Source organism: Monodon monoceros, unplaced genomic scaffold, assembly GCF_005190385.1.
Source record: "Monodon monoceros isolate NGI ecotype Baffin Bay Population unplaced genomic scaffold, NGI_Narwhal_1 Super_Scaffold_13, whole genome shotgun sequence".
Classification (NCBI taxonomy): domain Eukaryota; kingdom Metazoa; phylum Chordata; class Mammalia; order Artiodactyla; family Monodontidae; genus Monodon; species Monodon monoceros.
Window position 1 is genome coordinate 25,249,055 of NW_021703769.1, and position 16,134 is coordinate 25,265,188.

Sequence of the window (16,134 nt, forward strand, 5' to 3'; positions counted from 1 at the left end):
CTGAAGGGGAGGCGAAGGTGGAGAGAACCATTTGCTTAGCAAAAACTGCTCTAGATCTTTCTAACATTTTGGTTTGATAACATTGACTTAGCTGCCTGTCTCCTCACTTTATTCTCATATTTTACCTGAGAATTTCCCTCATGGACCCCTTTTTTAGCCTGTCAGTTCATTCTTTTTTTTTTTTTTTTTTTTTTTTTTGTGGTACACGGGCCTCTCACTGTTGCGGCCCCTCCCACTGTAGAGCACAGGCTCCGGACGCGCAGGCTCAGCGGCCATGGCTCACGGGCCCAGCCGCTCCGCGGCATGTGGGATCTTCCCGGACTGGGGCACGAACCTGTGTCCTCTGCATCGGCGGGCAGATTCTCAACCACTGCGCCACCAGGGAAGACCCTGTCAGTTCATTCTTTACCTTCAGGTCTGACAGCACTTGGAGTTTAGAAAGCATCATTACCTTATAGTAGGCTCTGAGGAGTCATTTTTGGCCCATTCACTACCAAGATTATGTCATTCTATGGAGATCATGAAAAAAAAAATCCAAAAGATGGTAGTGTAGAATATTTGGAGTCAGAAGGACTTTCGTTGAATTCCCCACTCCATTGCTTCAGAGTTGTGTGAACTTGAGTAGTTACTTTATTATTCTTGTGTGCCTTGATTTTCTCTTGTGACATGGGGATAATAGTAAAATGCTTATCTCATATGGAGTTTGGTGAGATTATACTTGTAAAGAATTTAGCACTGTCTATGGAACATAGTAAAATCTTTTTTTTTTTTTTTTAGTTTATTTACTTTATTTATTTATTTTTGGCTGTGTTGGGTCCTCGTTGCTGTGTGTGGGCTTTCTCTAGTTGCGGCGAGCGGGGGCTACTCTTCATTGTGGTGCGTGGGCTTGCAGTGGCTTCTCTTGTTGCGGACCACGGGCTCTAGGCGCATGGGCTTCAGTAGTTGTGGCTCGTGGACTCTAGAGCTCAGGCTCAGTAGTTGTGGCGCATGGGCTTAGTTGCTCTGCGGCATGAGGGATCTTCCCGGGCCAGGGCTCGAACCCGTGTCCCCTGCATTGGCAGGCGGATTCTTAACCACTGCGCCACCAGGGAAGCCCCCATAGTAAAATCTTAACAAATGAGAGTGATCATTGAAAGATTTTGCTTCTAAAACAGACTGTGTATATTAGGATATGCTGAGGCTTTTATTGTGTGTCTGGCTATGATCTCCTTTGACCCCTTCCACTGACCTGCATGGTAGTCTTTGGGAATCCCAGGCTAGGAACATCTTCCTCACCTGTTGGTATGGCTTGAGGGGGTTGATTTCTGCCCTCAAGATCCATTTTCTACTCAAGAAACGTTTGTTATGGCTCTTCATCTCAGTTCTTCATTCAAAATATGTGAAAAATTCTTTTTTGGAAATTTTATTTTACTTTTTATGAAAAAGTGAAACATACATGTGGTAAATAATTCAAACAATACAGTAGGTATCTGTAATTGGTCCGTTTCCTTCCCATCACTTTTTTCTAATCCCCTAGTTCCTTTTTAAAAAGCCAGCACTTGGGACTTCCCTGGTGGTCCAGTGGTTAAGACTCCGTGCTCCCACTGCAGGGGACACGGATTTGATCCTTGGTTGGAACTAAGAGCCCACATGCTGCAGGATGTGGCCCCCCCCCCAAAAAAAAAGCCAGCACATTTATCATTTTCTAATATGTCATTTCAGATATAGTCTGTATATATGGTGTTTAGTGTGTGTATTTGTTTCATACAAATGGTTATACACCATGTACACTACTAACAGCTTTATTGAAGTATGTGTAATTGACATACAACTGATATGCACACATTTCAAGTGTGTAGTTTGGTAAGTTTTGACCTATGTATATAACCATGTATAAACCATCACCAAATCAAAATAGTGAATATATTCATCACCCCTGAAATTTTTCTCATGTCCCTTTGTAATCCCTCGAGAGCCTTTGATCCCCTATCCCCAAGCTACCATGGATTTTCCTGTCATGCCTTTTGACATGTTGTGTTTAATACTTCCCAATTTCCCTTTTGATTTTTTTCTTTGACCAATGGGTTATTTAGAACTGGGTTATTTAATTTCTACATGTTTGGGGATTTTCCTGAGATCTTTGTGTTAGATTTCTAATTTAATTACGTTGTGGTTAGAGAACATACTTTGTATGACTTTAATCATTTGAATTTTATTGAGACTTATTTAATGGCTCAGAGTATGATCTGTCTTTGTAAATGTTCGGTGTACACTGGAGAAGAATATGTATTCTGCTGTTGTTGGGTGTAGTGTTCTGTAAATGTCAGTCAGTTCACATTAAACCTATAATATCCTTGCCTGCTCTCTATCAAGTTCTATCAGGTACTGAGAGAGGGGTATTGAGATTTTTGAAAATAATTATGGATTTGTCTCTTTCCCTCTTTCAGTTCTACAGTGTTTTGCTTCATGTATTTTGAAGCTATGTTAATACATGAATACACATTTAGGATTTTTATGTTCCCTTGATAATTGATTCCTTTATCAACATGAAGTGACCTTCTTTACCCCGGTAATATTTTTTGCTTTGAAATCCACATTGTCTAATGTTACTATAACCCTATATAGCCACTTTGACTGATTCCCTCTCCCTTTTCGTTGAGATGTAATTCACCTACCATTAATTTCACCATTTTAAAGTATGCAGTTCAGTGGTTTTTAGTAAATTGATGAGGTTATGCAACCATTACCACTGTCTAATTCCAGAACATTTTCATCTCTCCAAAAAGAAACCCCATGCCTGTTAGTGGTCAGTTCTCATTTTCCACTCCCCCCAACATCCCTTGGCAAACACTACTATCCTTTCTGTCTCTATGGATTTGCCTATTCTGGACATTTTCTTAATATATAAATGTAATAATACAATATGTGGCCTTTGTGTCTGGTTTCTTTCACTAAACATAGTGTTTTCAAGGTTCATCCATGTTGTGTAATGTTTTAGTCCTTCATTCCTTTTTTTATCGTTGAATAATGTCAATCAATGGTAATACTCCATGTTAATAGAATGTATTGATTACTAATTCAGTCTCCTTACTAGTTATAGATCTGTTTATATTTTCCATTTCTTTTTGAGTCAGATTTGGTAGGTTGTGTATTTCTAGCAATTTGTCCATTTCAACCAGGTTATCTAATTTATTGGCATAAATTGTTCATAGGATTTTTTTGTAATCCTTTTTATTTCTTTTGTTTTGCTTGCTTTGGGTTTAGTTTGCTCTTCTTTCTCTAGTGCTTATGGTGGCAGGTAGGTTATTGATTCAAGATCTTCTTTTTCTTTTAAAAATAGGCTTTGTTCTTCTAGAGCGGTTTTAGGTTTACAGCAAAATAACAAGAAAGCACAGAGCATTCCCATATACCTCCTGCCTCGTGCCCATGTACAACCTCTCTCACTATCAGCATCCCACGCCAGTGTGGTACATTTGTTACAATTGATGAACCTACATTGACTTACCATTATCATCAAAAATCCATAGTTTACACTAGGGTTCTCGCTTGATGTTATACATTCTGTGGGGTTTTACAAATTTATAGACTTGTATCCATCATTATAGTATCATACTGAATAGTTTCCTTGCTCTAAAATTCTTCTTTTCATTCCTCCCTCCTACCAACCTCTGGCAATCACTGAATTTTCTACTGTCTCCATAATTTTGCCTTTTCCAGAATGTTATATAGTTGGAATCATACATTATGTGGCCTTTTCAGATTGGCTTCTTTCAGTTAGTAATATGCATTTAAAGTTCCTCCATGTCTTTTCATGGCTTTATAGCTCATTTCTTTTTAGTGCTGAATATTATCCCATTGTATGGATATACTACACTGGATAAATGTATTTATTCATTCACCTAATGAAGGTCATCTTGGTTGCTTCCAAGTTTTGGCAATTATGAATAAAGCTGCCATAAAACATCTGTGACAAGTATTTGTGTGGACATAAGTTTACAACTCATTTGGGTAAATATCATGGAGCGTGATTGCTGGGTCATATGTGAAGAGTATGTTTAGTTTTATAAAAAACTGCCAAACTGTCTTCCAAAGTGGCTGCATCATCTTGCATTTTCACCAGCAGTGAATGAGAGTTCCTGCCTTATCAACATTTGTTGTTGTCAGTGTTTGGAATTTTAGCCATTCTAATAGATGTGTAGTAGTATCTTGTTGTTTTTTGTTTTTTGTTTGTTTGTTTTTTTTTTGCCGTACGCGGGCCTTTCACTGTTGTGGCCTCTCCCGTTGCGCAGCACAGGTTCCGGACGCGCAGGCTCAGAGGCCGTGGCTCACGGGCCCAGCCGCTCCGCGGCACGTGGGATCTTCCCAGACCTGGGCACGAACCCGTGTCCCCTGCATCAGCAGGCGGACTCCCAACCACTGCGCCACCAGGGAAGCCCTATCTTGTTGTTTTATTTGCAGCTCCCTAATGACATATGTTGAGCATCTTTTCATATGCTTCTTTGCCATCTGTGTCTCTTTGGTAAGATGTCTGTTTAGATCTTTTGTCTGCTTTTTTTTTTTTTGCAGTACGCGGGCCTCTCACTGTTGTGGCCTCTCCCGTTGCGGAGCACAGGCTCTGGACACGCAGGCTCAACGGCCATGGCTCACGGGCCCAGCTGCTCTGTGGCATGTGGGGTCTTCCTGGACCGGGGCATGAACCCGTGTCCCCTGCATCGGCAGACAGACTCTCAACCACTGCGCCACCAGGGAAGCCCTTTTGTCTGCTTTTTAATCAGGTTGTTAATTTTCTTATTGTTGGATTTTAAGAGTTCTTTGTATATTTTGAACTTCCCTGGCGGTCCAGTGGTTGAAACTCCGCATTTCCACTGCAGGGGATGTGGGTTTGATCCCTGGTCGGGGAACTAAGATCCGGCATTCCACGCAGCGTGGTGCAAAAAAAAAAAAAAAGAAGAGTTCTTTGTATATTTTATATACATTTATTTATTTATTCATTTATTTATTTTTGGCTGTGTTGGGTCTTCGTTGCTGCTCATGATGGGCTTCCTCTAGTTGGCAGGGTGAGTGGGGGCTATGCTTCATTTCGGTGTGAGGGTTTCTCGTTGTGGTGGCTTCTGTTGTTGCAGAGTAGGGCTCTAGGCACGCGGGCTCAGTAGTTGTGGCTTGCATGCTTCAGTAGTTGTGGCTTGCAGGCTTCAGTAGTTGTGGCTCGCAGGCTCTAGAGCGCAGGCTCAGTAGTTGTGGCGCACGGGCTTAGTTGCTCCGTGGCACGTGGGATCCTCCTGGACCAGGGCTCAAACCTGTGTCCCCTGCCTTGGCAGGCAGATTCTTAACCACTGCGCCACCAGGGAAGTCTCTTCTTTGTATATTTTGAATACCAATCCTTTATTAGATATATGCTTTGCAAATATTTTCTCCCAGATTGTGCCTGGTCTTTTCATTCTCTTAACTTCATCTTTCACAGAGCCAAAGTTTTTAATTTTAATGAAGTCCAACTTCTTAATGACCTCTTTCTTAGATTGTGCCCTTGGTGTTGTGCCTAAAAAGTAACTGCCAAACTCGAGGTCACCTAGATTTTCTCCTATGTTATCTTCTAGGATTTTTATATATTTTTTTTTGCATTTTCTTGGGACTTATTTTTTATTGAATTTTAATTTACGTAAAATTAAATGCTCATACTTTAAGTGTATATTTTGATGTGTTTTGACAATACACTTTCGTAACTACCATCCCAATCAAGATATAGAATATTTCCCATCACCCCACAAAGTTCCCAGTGCACCTCTCCAGTCAACCCTTCCGCTAAGGCAACTACTGCTCCAATTTCTATTACATTAGCTTAGTTTTGTCAGTTCCAGAAATTGATTTACAGACTATACAGACTATACAATAAGCAACTTTTGTGTCTGGTTTCTTTTGCTCAACATAATGTTTTGAGATATATCCATGTTGTTGTACACATCAGTTCATTCCTTTTTATTACTGATTAATATCTTATTTTATGAAAATATCACAATTTGTATGTCCATTCACCTGTTGGTGGACATTTGAGTTGTTTCAAGTTTTAGGCTTTTATGAATAAAGCTGTGAGGAAAATCCTTGCCCATTTTGGACATATTTTGTATTTCTCATTGGTGAGTGACCAGAACTAAAATTGCTGGGTCATAGGGTGGATATATGTCCCAACGCACTTTTGTTCTTTTATTCCTGAGAATGAAGTTCACAAAACATTTTGCCTTCTTCTGGCCTCCATCCCATTACAAGAAAGTTCATATTAATCTCCAAAAATAAGTAATACGTATTTAGTGCTCACTATGTGCTAGGACCAGGGATAAGCTTCCTGCATGCATTACCTCATTTATCTTTTTATTTTATTTTATTTTATTTTATTTTTTTCATATACACGCTGTATTTTATTTTTACAAGAGATAAATAAACTGACACCAAGCATTGTAAATGGATGACCACAACAAAAGCAACAATTGCAATTACCAAACACGAAACACACTCATACTATGTCATAATATTGACATTCAGTCCAGTAATCCTCCACTGTAACAGCTCCTTTACTTTGCAGTGAAAATTGATTTGTATATTTTTTGTCTCTGAGTCCTTGTGGGATTTTTTTTTTTATTCAAACAGAAAGTCACAAAAATTATAATCATCCTCATCAGTTCACTCAGTCCCACGTAATTAATTTTTTTCATCTTGATCTTTTGTTAGCACTTTTATGAATTCATCAGTTTTCCATTAAAGTTCTGAAAATGCTTATTCATTCAGTTCAGCAGTATAGTCAGTTACCAGAAACCTGTACTTGTCAGAGTCTTTTCCATGAATTCCTTGAAGATGAAACCCTTTTATAGGAACATATTTGCAAAAGCATCAGGGTATACCCAGAACTGTCTGTAAATGACAAAAGACTTAAAAATGACCACAGTTAAACAGTTGATGAAAGTTAATAATAATGCAATTGACAAGGAAATTTAGTTATTTCTGAGATATACATTTTAAAGCAATAACTAGAATTATGACTTATAACATTATACCAAAACATATAAGATTTTTAGAAATTTCATGTAATGTCTGAAACATTTATATACACATATTTCCATACAAATAACCCTAAGAAAGTTTAGTATTAGTTGGTTTTTTTTTCTGTTTGTTTGTTTGTTTTTTTGAGGTACACGGGCCTCTCACTGCTGTGGCCTCTCCCATTGCGGAGCACAGGCTCCGGACGCGCAGGCTCAGCGGCCATGGTTCACGGGCCTAGCCGCTCCGCGGCATGTGGGATCTTCCCAGACCGGGGCACAAACCCGTGTCCCCTGGGTCGGCAGGCGGACTCTCAACCACTGCGCCACCAGGGAAGCCCTGTTGGTTTTTTTATACTGCTGGTTTTATTAGTTGTCAATTTCATATACATCAGTGTATACATGTCAATCCCAATCGCCCAATTCTGCACACCACCATCCCCACCCCACTGCGGTTTTCCCCCCTTGGTGTCCATACGTTTGTTCTCTACATCTGTGTCTCAACTTCTGCCCTGCAAACCGGTTCATCTGTACCATTTTTCTAGGTTCCACATACATGCGTTAATATACGATATTTGTTTTTCTCTTTCTGACTTACTTCACTCTGTATGACAGTCTCTAGATGTATCCACTTCTCAACAAATGACTCAATTTCGTTCCTTTTTATGGCTGAGTAATATTCCATTGTATATATGTACCATAACTTCTTTATCTATTCGTCTGTTGATGGGCATTAAGTTGCTTCCATGACCTGGCTATTGTAAATAGAGCTGCAATGAACATTGGGGTGCATGTGTCTTTTTGAATTATGGTTTTCTCAGGGTATATGCCCAGTAGTGGGATTGCTGGGTCAAATGGTAGTTCTATTTGTAGTTTTTTAGGGAACCTCCATACTGTTCTCCATAGTGGCTGTACCGGTTTACATTCCCACCAACAGTGCAAGAGGGTCCCCTTTTCTCCACACCCTCTCCAGCATTTATTGTTTGTAGATTTTTTGATGATGGCTGTTCTGACCGGTGTGAGGTGATACCTCATTGTAGTTTTTTTTTTTTTGCGGTACGCGAGCCTCTCACTGTTGTGGCCTCTCCCGTTGCGGAGCACAGGCTCCGGACGCACAGGCTCGGTGGCCATGGCTCACAGGCCTAGTCGCTCCGCGGCATGTGGGATCTTCCCAGACCGGGGCACAAACCTGTGTCCCCTGCATCGGCAGGCGGACTCTCAACCACTGCGCCACCAGGGAAACCCCTCATTGTAGTTTTGATTTGCATTTCTCTAATGATTAGTGATGTTGAGCATCCTTTCATGTGTTTGTTGGCAGTCTGTATGTCTTTGGAGAAATGTCTATTTAGGTCTTCTGCCCATTTTTGGATTGGGTTGTTTGTTTTTTTGATATTGAGCTGCATGAGCTGCTTGTATATTTTGGAAATTAATCCTTTGTCAGTTGCTTCGTTTGCAAATATTTTCTCCCATTCTGAGGGCTGTCTTTTTGTCTTGTTTCTAGTTTCCTTTGCTATGCAAAAGCTTTTAAGTTTCATTAGGTCCCATTTGTTTATTTTTATTTCCATTTCTGTAGGAGGTGGGTCAAAAAGGATCTTGCTGTGGTTTATGTCATAGAGTGTTCTTCCTGTGTTTTCCTCTAAGAGTTTTATAGTGTCCGGCCTTACATTTAGGTCTTTAATCCATTTTGAGTTTATTTTTGTGTATGGAAAACTCCCTTCTTTTAAATGTTTTTCAGAAAACAAGTTCTCTTTTCAGTTTTCTCTGAGTGTAGGGTTAGATAGATGGGAAGAAGGGGAAATTTGAGTCAGGGTGGCAGAGAATGAGAGACTCCAATAGTCACAAGGTGACAGTGTAGATGAGTTAGGCATATGTACTGGGGGTGTTTCTAATCTCAGGGTTAGGACTTACATGGTAACTGAAGGAGCAATACGCAATAAATCTGCCTAGGAAAGAGTGGGGAGACCAGAGGGAGCTGGTGGGACAGCCCTGAACAGACTGTGATGCCAGGGCCCACTGGCCCCTCGTTGTTACTCTGAAGACTGAAGTGCAGAGTGAGCTTTAGCGTGAAAGGAAAATGTTTATATTTCTTTTTCTTACCGATTTAAGCACTTGAACCTTGGCATTGTTTAGTGAGTTGGAGATTACTACTGGTGGAATATTCCATTGATTTAAATTTTCTGAAATAAAGAAGGAGCATCTTATGATATGAGTTGAAAGAAACAATGACTAGGCTGGGTTGTTTTAGCCACAGTCAGCTGGAGGATATCTTTGGGCAGTGTATGGCTCTAGGAGAAATCTCTCCCCTGCTCATTCAACGGAGGGATTTGAGTTAAGACATAGTCTCTCCCAGTCTTTTGTGTGTGTGAGGGTGAGTTCTCAAGGACCCTAGAACTAACTGGAAATCTGATGGGCATTATATGTGCCGAGAGTTGATACCAAGAGATATGCCGGCATGTCTCCCCTCCTTACCTTGAGAAAACAGAAGAATTAAGCCCTGCTATTTTGATTTCATTTGCAGTACATTGAACCCCCTAGAGTTCATCATAAATATGTACAGATGGCATTTTGCATCATATCTCTTGAAGGTTATAAGGGTTATGAACTCACACTCTTGCATTTCTCAAACCCCAGTATCTATGTGACTAGGTGACTTGGTCCCTGTTTCCTCTAAGTGTCATGATGATGTTGTTCTGAAAACACCTAGTGGGCTGGATTTCATTTGGAAGTGTAGAAGGGACATTTTGATTTGTTTTTCATGTTTTGCCATCTCAAGATGCTGAAGTCCCTATCTAAAAACAAAAAAGTGCTTTTCAATCACAGTGATCAGACGCCGTGTCACATCCTGGAGTGTGGTTTCCCATCTTTGTACCTTTCTTGTGACACTGACTCTTGTAGGTGTTCACATTATTAGTTCCACATACCAACAGTGGCAAGCAGTAATTTCTTCAGAACCACAGGTATCACATTTTGCACCTCGTCCATCTGAAAGAGATGGGTAGAGCATTTTTGTTAGTATATCTGCTAGTCCCCCAGGTAGTCCTCACATCAGGGAAAGTGGTCTTAGGTGCCTCTGTATATATGGGCTTTTTTCCTGGTGGAAGAAGTCTGGTACTCAACAAGGCTATGAGGGGAAGTGGATCTTAATCTATCTCTCAGGCCTCTAATTCTTTGGGAATTTTCAAAGGCCCTTCAGTAGGTTTTGATGCCTCGGGTGGCTCCTTTACCAGTGTTTTTTGGGCTCCTTTTATGTTCCAGACATTGCTGTAGGCACGGTGGTACAGACACGTGCCCTCAGGCCAAATGTGAATTCAGTATTTTGGGGAGGATGGATGGTACCTCCTTTGGATCCATTCTGAGTCCCTCCCTGATCTGGTCGTCCTCGCTGGTGCTATGTTTACCTCCCTTCTTTTGCATTCCCCTCAAGAGGCCGATGTGTCCATGCGACCTACCCTTTGCACATCCTGTTCCCTCTACCTGGTACACACTTTTGCCCTCTGGTAGACTGCTCCTTCTTCAGGGCTGAGTCCAGGCATCATTTTCTCAGTGAACCCACAGTCTGCCTTCCATTTCATGCTTCCTCCACTCTGTCTTCTTCATGCTCAATTGACAGCTATTTGCATGAGTGTCTGTGTTCCCTGTCAGGTGGGTAGTTATATGGGGTCAGGGTTCATGCCTTCTGTGATCCTTCCCTGGCACAGAGCTTGGCCTAACACATAGCTGCCCGGTACAGATAAGATGAAGCAACCCCAGGCTTGCACCGACTCCCAGAGTCTACCTCTCACATGACTCCCCACTATCTCACGGCTGACATATGGGACATAGACATAAGGTTGTTCACCTCTGGGTACCCATTGTGTGCCTCCGTCCATTGTGTGGTTACCAGACTCTTAATGATGTGGCTTATTTATTTATGGTTTTAATCTGTTCCTGTCCTCCTGCTTAAACTAGAGGGTCACTCCTGGAGTCTGCGACCTCATCACTGTTTCATGTTATAGATTTAGGGCTGGACACGTAGTGATGCTCACTAAATGTTTGTTGAATGAAAGTGTGAACATGTGGGAGATCAAATGTCTTAAATGCGGAGGTGGTTGGTGAACCTTCTGTAAGTTTCCATATCTCTTTCTGGAGCCTGGTCCCTGGGTCCCACCCTTGCTCTCCCCACTTGCCTACCTCCCAGGTCTCCTCTGGGGCTCCATGTGCTTGCTCTGTAGAACAAGGACTGAAAACCTCTGATGGGAAGTGTGAGGCTATGGGAGGCTGGATATCCTCCTGTGAGCCAAGGCAAAATTAGAATCTAGATCATCTTTTCTTCCTTCCAGTGGCCCCCCAAGACTTCTTGGTGTATGAGAATCACCCAACACTAAAAAAGCACAGACTCAAAAAAAAAAAGCACAGACTCTAGGCCTTCCTTTAGGTCACTGACTGAATGTGGCACTCCAGTACTGAGCTTGGGGAACCAAGTTTTAAGAGCTTCCCAGAGAGAACCTAGGTTTGGAGCCTGCAGTCCTGCTCCACATTGTGCCTGTGATCTATTCCTTTGCAGAGTCCCCGTTTCACTGAGTGCCTGGCTTTAAAATAATTTCTCCTCTATTATAGATAAATGTTTTGAAAATCAAGTCAACTTACAGCCTCAGGGGGTGTCACTCTGTATTGAGAGCTGTCAGGAAACAAAATACAAGGAAAAATTATTTTTAAATAAAAATTACTAACCAGTTCTAAAGTAGAGTTTAGGTATTAGTTCAGTTGCTTCTTTTTTAAAATTTTATATATTTGTTTTTGGCTGTGTTGGGTCTTTGTTGCAGTGTGCGGGCTTCTCATTGCGGTGGCTTCTTTTGTTGTGGAGCATGGGCTCTAGGCTCGTGGGCTTCAGTAGTTGTGGCATGTGGTCTCAATAGTTGTGGCATGCGGGTTCAGTAGTTGTGGCACATGGGCTCTAGAGTGCAGGCTCAGTAGTTGTGGCACACGGGCTTAGTTGCTCCATGGCATGTGGGATCTTTGCGGACCAGGGATCAAACCTGTGTCCCCTGAATTGGCAGGCAGATTCTTAATCACCATGCCACCAGGGAAGTCCCAGTTCAGTTGCTTCTTAAAGTCACTTATAAAATTTATTTTTTATTTAAAAAAATTTTATTTTTACTTTTATTTTTTAACATCTTTATTGGAGTGTAATTGCTTTACAATGTTGTGTTAGTTTCTGCTGTATGACAAAGTGAATCAGCTATATGTATACATATATCCCCATATGCCCTTAAAATGTTAAATACAGAGGGGAAAGAGCAAATTTAAGGTGAATAAGAGCACATGAGTAAAACTTCCTTCTGATTTCCCTGTGATCATCCAAGTATTTCCCAAGGGCCTTCTCCATTACTCTTCGCATGGGATTTGAATTGGGTTTTTGATATTGCTTCCTGTGCTGACGAATGTTGAGGGGTTTGTAATTACAGACAAGTACCTCTCAATCTTGATGTCCACTATCAATTTGTCTTTTGAAATCTTGCATGCATGGGAGATGATTAAATCCTGCATTAATATAAAACAAACATGAGTTAAAAAAATACCTTCACCACGCTACTCAGCAAACATGTCATATTGTGATATGACCAACAAGGTCACAGGTGAGGCCTGGAGTGGAGATGACTGGGTCTCAGGGGACCACCTGTTTAGTCTCCCCTCAAGGCTGAGCCTACCAGCCTGGTTGGTCTCCTCCTCCTAGGGACACCCAGGCACTGTGGCCCCCAGGGTTTTGGTACGAGTTTCCCCTACAGAACATTCTTCTTTCCATGTGACCTCTGCTCCTGCCAGTTCCTCCTCACAGCTCAGTCGTGATTTGTTACTTAGCACTCACCGTCTGCCCAGTGGCAAACTTCTCACCATCCTTTTCCATGTCAACCCAGTAGGTGGCGTGGATTTTGTTTCTTGACAGGTGGTTGTAGACTCTTTTGGTGATCTTTGCACCTAGGTTACTCATCTGTTGTAAAGAAGTCATCATTTAGAGTGTGGAGAGGAAGAAGGACTGCAGGATGTTGCATTGCGAGATATCCATGCATTGCTTGGTTCTTTTATTTAAATATTTATTGATCCTGCAGTATGCATTGGTCACCTTGCTGGGTGCTGGTACAGGTGATAATGACCACACAGACACTAATTCCAGACATTTCCCTTTATCTCATTTCCTTTCTCGGAAGGACAGTGGGGCATATAACACAGAGACACATTTTCTGTTACTCCTCATCCTGTTTAAAGCCCGTTTCTTTCTATGCTCTTGTGGCAGATAGTTCTGCACTTGATGATTTTGGGAGACTCTGGTAAGGAAACATTGTACGTTGCTGAAATAGAGCCTGACACAGAGAGGACTTAAGGTTAGTATTTTGTTGTAACTACTGCCTTCTACCGCTTTTGGGGCGGGGGGCAAGTGAATACCTCATATGTAGATAAACCCACCCCCTTGCACATACTTTGACTATTGGTAAGTTGCTTCTCTCACTTTGGTCACCTGTAAAGTGGGAATAAGAAGCTCTACCTCTCAGTGCTGTTGTGAGGACGAAATGACATCATGTAAAGACACCTGGCTTTGTACCTGGCACATAGGAGACACTCAGAAAACATTTGTCCTCCTGTGCCCCTGCTTTCTCCTTTTCCCCAGTGTAAACAAGGACCCACTTATATGACCATTAAGGGAAAATATGTATCCCATAGCATTTCCTCATATTTATCTATGGAAGAATGTTCCAGAACCTACTTGTATTTCTACCTTCTCAAACTTAGAGGTTGATAGACTAGACTTAAGCAAAGAGGAGAGTGGAGGGGCCATGTGGGTAAGGCTTACCTTGACAGAGCTCTGCTTGGCACTTTTAGTGATGATTTCCTTGAGCATTTCTCGGGACAAAATTACAGCAGTGTTGACATTTTTAGGATCTGGAGGAAGGGGACTTCCAGGCACAGGGGATGTATTTTGGTTAAAGTGGGTCTAGAGAGAGAACAAGAGAAAAATCCCTGTTATCATGTGAGACTACCATCAATTTCAGTGTCTTTGGAGGCCTGGCTCTGATGTTGAGGAGTGAGGTGGCCCCGTGTGAGCACCCCAGTGAACGAGCATGAAGGCAAAGGGCAGTTGACCTCCCATCCTCCATGTTGCAGGACTGTGGGGGAGTGGCAGGGTTTGTGGAGACGGAGAGAGGAGCCCCTTAGAGAGGAGGAAGCACTGCTCTCTCCAGCTGATTAGCCCTGAAGCAGACGGCTCGGTCCCCCAGACCTCTGATTTTCCAAGAGAAGCCACACATCTTCATTTTTCAGGTGAATTCCTCCATTTAAGTAGTGCTTCAAGTAACATGTGTGTGTATGCATGTTTGTACGTAACTCACAGTTCTCCCAACCTTAGAATGACTTTCTTCTCAAGCAAGCTCAAGCAAGGCTCATCTTATCTGTGGAATTCTGGCCTCCATTGAATAATTCCTCTTCCTTTCATACGCATTTTGCTCTCTGTTTATAAAATACAGACCCCACATGGCAGGAAAAGTTCAGAGAAGTATGAAGAAGGGAAAAGAGATTCTGAGTGATGGCACTGGTATTTCTCCTTTATTTTTATTTTTTTTGTTTGCATAGACCTAATGTAATTTTTATTTTGCTTTTGAAAAATTAACAGTACCTTCATAAGCATTTTTGTACACCATTACATTTTTTGAGAATTTTCTAATGATCTCATGCTTGACTCAGATATTTCCTTTTTGTTCTTTTCTAGTTTTTTTTTCTTTCCCCATCATTAATATCTGTATTTCTTTGTACTTAAATATATCTATACTCAGGATGTTTAATACAGATGGATTCACAGAAGTGGGTCCAAAACCTTGCCTCTCCTCATGGCCTAGATTTGCATTCCCTGGGCGGGTGAGTCGGTACTTTCTGTTTTCTTATGTATTGTCCGTTGAGTGTCTAGACCTGTGCTGGGCACGTCCTACTGGTCGAGAAATGGTCATCGTTGTAATGCCTCACAGGGATTGTACATTAGACTTAATGGAAGTGAATACATGGCCGGCCCCTATGGCAGGCTTTTAGGTGTTATGGTTGAAGCCTGGGAGATTCACTCCGTGGTGCCAGTGTCATGCCTTGGTCATAGTTGGCACTCAGCATTGAGTGACCAATACTAGAGCGGGGATCTGAGGGAGAGGGTATGGGGTCCCTTTGGACAGGGTGTTCAGGGATGGCCTCCATGTCAAGTGACATTTTGTATCAGATGTGTGTGATATGAAGGATCCAAATGGGTGCAGGAGGATTGGAAAGTACACAGTGTCTCAGGCAGGCAAGAGCATGAATGCAGGCCTGGGGGATTTTAAACATGGTTGTTACATGATTTGTTCAGCCCCTTTTCCTTTCCCTAATTGCCTCAGGAATGAGGCTTGAATGGTGTCAGTAGCCTGCTGTGGTGCTCATCTGTATTCAGGATTTTCCAGTCTCTAGCCCAGGCTCCTTCTCACTTATTGTCTCATTTAATGGCTCCCCAAATTCTAGAGCCCATTCTCTGGGCCTCAGGTTTTTCCTATAATTTAGAGAAGGCCCAGTCCTCTGTTAGGTTCCTACCACTCTATGTTTTGTGATTTTGTACGTCCTGTTATGATCATGCTGTGGTATTCCCACAGCTTTACAGTGCAAGAGTGTGGGAGAGGGAGGCGATTTTGACTGATGGGATGGTTAATGCCTGAAGTGGGGGAGTAGGGGCTGGGGTGGGGATTGGGTTGGGTCCCTGCCTTCAGGCTCAGCATTTTGCTGCAGGGCCCTCCCCAACTTCACTGCTCTCATACTGTGAACCTCAGCTACAGTTTCAGTTGCCAAAGGTCCCATTTTGGAATTGGCTGGAATGTTAGATGCATAGAACAAATGACATTGACCTTTTCCAGAGGGCAGAACCTAAGTAGAACCTATACATGATGATAAGCAGAAGACAAAACTCAACTGTCCTGGGTCTTATTTTTCTTGGACATTTGAGGGAAATGGAATCATCTTTTAGGTGAAATTTGTGACACCTGTTGGTGGGTGAACTTTGATTTCAGTGCATCCATTGATTCTTTGGACCCAGAGAATGAACCCAACTCCAGAGGTCGGGAAGGGGCACATCAGGGATGCAACCTCTGACGGC